Source organism: Chenopodium album, chromosome 23, assembly GCF_948465745.1.
Source record: "Chenopodium album chromosome 23, dcCheAlbu1.1, whole genome shotgun sequence".
Classification (NCBI taxonomy): Eukaryota; Viridiplantae; Streptophyta; class Magnoliopsida; order Caryophyllales; family Amaranthaceae; genus Chenopodium; species Chenopodium album.
In genome coordinates, this window is record NC_137856.1 from 26633236 (window position 1) to 26637747 (window position 4512).

A 4512-nucleotide genomic window follows, 5' to 3' on the forward strand; every position below is an offset into this window, starting at 1 on the left:
CTTCAATGAAAATCAATAAACAATAATTAAAGAATCAAATTAAACAAAGTTTAGACTAGTTTTGGACCAAACCCTCAGAAAATATCAAACCTTGCACGTCTAGGGCGAAGGCAACTTCGAACTTGGTTAGATGACTCTAAATCTAATGAATGCGGAATATTGTAAAACTAGAAAAGAGAGAAAGAAAGCATAAAGTGCTCAAGAGAGAAAAGAAAATTGAAAGTAATTGATAATTGATAGTTAATGATGATTGATTATTCTGAAAACAGGGATACGGACGCTATTTATAATGAAAATAATCCGGAAAAACACGGAATTTGATAAGGAATAAAACTCCACGCTGTCGCCAGGACTGGACTCTGTCGCGACGCGACAGTGTCTGTCGCGAGGCGACAAGGTTTGTCGCGCGGCGACAGAGTCTGTCGCATGGCGACAGACTTGTCGTCTGGCGACAGCCTGTATAAGCGCGTTTTTATCTTTTTATAGAATCCGATCTTTAATCAACTTGATCTACGGAATCCGTACAAAAGATGAAATACATTTTTAGGATAATAAAATAATATTTTATTCCAAATAAAAATCCTTTAAGATAATTAACTATTAATCCTATCAATATTAGAACTAAAAAGAACTTTCTAGAAACTTCTAGAAAACTATAATTAATCCTAATAGCTTTAGGAATGATAATTAACATTGGGCCCTCCTCTAGATCATTGGGCCGTATTAAAACAGAACTCCGGGCCCAGTTTAGTATTTTGGCCATAACTTCCTCAATATTCATCGGAATTGGGCTCATAATATATCGTTGGAAAGGTCTTTTCAAGCCCCATCCAACTACACCATTATTGGACCTTAATCATGGACCAAAATAAACTGAAATGGACGTTTTCAAGTAAATAGAGCCATTTTCAAAAACGGAGAGAAAAGAAATTAATTAAAACTAAACCGCGACATTTGACTTTCGAATCACTTTCACCTAATTCGATTATATTTCGACGCACAAGGCATTCATCACCGGGCTTGGTTTTGGGGAGACACAAATGGGTGTCTACAGTACCCTCCACAAAAATGACGGAAAATTTTTTCTTTTTTGCATTTTCGAGTCGTACACTACACGAGTCTTGTACATTGAGTCATGTCGTGTCAATTCACCTTGGGTCAACCTCAAGTCAGTCATTCACCTTGAGTTAACCTCAAGTCAATCATTCACCTTAGGTCAACCCTAAGAAACACATCAAGCCTTAGGTCAACCCTAAGAAAAACACCAGCAAAGTCTTTTGGCAATTCTTTTGATTTTTACAGGATACAACCATTCAGCAAAGCTCCTGTTCGCAGCCAACTGAACGATCACAACAAACATTCAAGTATCAAAGCTCTTTTGTTCAGAGACGCGTGGGCATTCCATCAAAGCTCTTTTGTTCAGAGACGCGTGGACATATTATCAAGCTCTATTGTTCAGAGACGCGTGGACATATTATCAAAGCTCTTTTGTTCAGAGACGCGTGGACATATCATCAAAGCTCTTTTGTTCAGAGACGCGTGGACATATCATCAAAGCTCTTTTGTTCAGAGACGCGTGGACATGTCATCAAAGCTCTTTTGTTCAGAGACGCGTGGACATATAATCTAAGCTCTTTTGTTTAGAGACGCGTGGACATATCATCAAAGCTCGTTCAGAGACGCGTGGACATATCAAGAAAGCTTCATTGTTCAGAGACGAGTGAACAATCCTCAGAAAAGACTCCATTGTTCAGAGACGAGTGAACATCAACAACAGCAAGATGGCGTTCTCTAGCTTGTAGAAGGTCGTCAAAATGCAACAAAACGGTTACCCAGAGACGTGTGCTCGACGGTGCAAGATACGCGTTTCTTAACTCTTTTATCTATTTTAGCTAATGATTAGTTTGCAGGTAACGGCGTTATAAGAATGATTTGGAATCGCAGAACGTTCTAAATCATTCTCCGTCCCTATTGATACTTTGACTCTCATTTTTCGAAACACAAGTTTTTTCAAACTCAGTCAAAGTGGGGGCTTCTGTAGACACCCATTTGTGTCTCCCCAAAACCAAACCCAGTGATGAATACCTTTCACGTCAAAACATAATCAAATTAGGTGAAAGTGATTTGAAAGTCAAGTGTTGCGGTTTAGTTTTAATTAAATTCTTTTCTCTCTATTTTTTAAATTGACTTTATTTATTTGAAAACGTCCAATTCAGTTTATTTTGGTCCGTGATAAGGGTCCGATAATAGTGTAGATGGATGGGGTTCGAAGAGACCTTTCCAACGATATATTATAAGCCCAATTCCGATGAATATTGAGGAAGTTATGGCCAAAATACTAAACTGGGCCCGGTTATTTATTTTAATACGGCCCAATGATCTAGAGGAGGGCCCAATATTAATTATTATTCCTAAAATTATTAGGATTAGTTATAGTTTTCTAGAACTTTCTAGAAAGTTCCTTTTAATTCTAACATTGTTAGATTTAATAATTAATTATCTTTAAAAGATTTTTATTTGGAATAAAATATTGTTTTGTTATCTTAAAAATACGTATTTTATCTTCTGTACGGATTCCGTAGATCAAGTTGATTAAAGATCGGATTCTGCGTGAAAAAAAATGCGCTAATACAGGTTGTCGCCGCGCAACAAACCCTGTCGCCTCGCGACAGACATTGTCGCGTCGCGACTGAGTGGATTCCTGGCGAAAGCGTGGAGTTTTATTCCTTATCAAATTCTGTGATTTTCCGGATTATTTTCATTATAAGTAGCGTCCGAAATCCTGTTTTCAATCATCAATTCTCATCAACTCTTCCTTAATTCTCTCTTTTCTCTCTTGAGCAATATATGCTTTCTTTTTCTCTCTTTTTCCAAACTAGCTTTTTACATACAATATTCCGCATTCACTAGACTTAGAGTCATCTAGCCAAGTTCGAAGTTGCCTTCGCCCTAGACGTGTAAGGTTCGATATTTCTGAGGGTTTGGTCCAAATCTAGTCAAAACTTTATTTAATTTGATTTCAATTTAATTCTTTAATTGTTCTTTATTATTTTCATTGAAGTTTACTAACTTGTGTATTTTGTTATTAGAAAGAGGTACGAGGCTTCAAAGTAAGTAGATTAGCTTACTTCCTATTTCTTTCACAATGTAGATAGCATGCTTATTATTGTTTATAATTCCTAGTATCATGTTAGGATGCTTTTTATAATTCCTAGTATCATCTTAGGATGTTATTTAATGCTTTCTAGTGTCATGTTTAGGGTGCCTTTACTTATTTCTAATATCATGTTAGCATGTTAGTACCATGTCAGGTTTAAAGCTTTGATCTTTGTTGTTTAGTGACATGCTAGGGACTCGTTATTAATCTTGTTAGTACTATGCCTAGGATCTTGCTATTATTATTAAGCTTTATTATGCCTTATCATGTTATTATCATTATTATTATTGCTTTATTATTATTATGATAATAATAATCATAATATAATGACAATCATGATAAGGTATAATTAAGCTTAAAATAATAGCAAGATCCTAGGCATGGTACTAACAAGATTAATAACAATTCCTAGCATGTCACTAAGCAATAAAGATCAAAGCTTTAAACCTAACATGATACTAACATGATATCATGATATTAGAATTAAGTAAAGGCACCCTAAACATGATACTAGAAAGCATCAAATAACATCCTAACATGATACTAGGAATTAAAGGCATCCTAACATGATACTAGGAATCATAAAACAATAATAAGCATGCAATCTACATTGTGAAAGAAATAGGAAGTAAGCTAATCTACTTACTTTGAAGCCTCGTACCTCTTTCGAATAACAAAATACACAAGTTAGTAAACTTCAATGAAAATAATAAAGAACTATTAAAGAATTAAATTGAAATCAAATTAAATAAAGTTTAGACTAGTTTTGGACCAAACCCTCAGAAATTATTAACCTTGCACGTCTAGGGCGAAGGCAACTCCGAACTTGGCTAGATGATTCTAAGTCTAATGAATGCGGAATATTGTTTGAAAAGCTAGTCTAGAAAAAAAGAGAGAAAGAAAGCATGTATTGCTCAAGAGAGAAAGGAGAGAATTAAGGAAGAATTGATAAGAATTGATGATAATTGATGATTCTGAAAACAGGAATTCGGACCCTATTTATAATGAAAATAGTCCGGAAAATCATAGAATTTGATAAGGAATAAAACTCCACGCTGTCGCGCGGCGACAGCCTGTATTAGCGCGTTTTTCTTCACGCGGAATCCGATATTTAATCAACTTGATCTACGGAATCCGTACAGAAGATAAATTATATATTTTTAAGATAATAAAACAATATTTTACTCCAAATTAAAATCTATTTAAAAATAATTAATTATTAAATCTAATAATATTAGAATTAAAAGGAACTTTCTAGAAACTTCTAGAAAACTATAATTAATCCTAATAATTTTAGGAATAATAATTAATATTGGACCCTCCTCTAGATCATTGGGCCGTATTAAAATAATTAA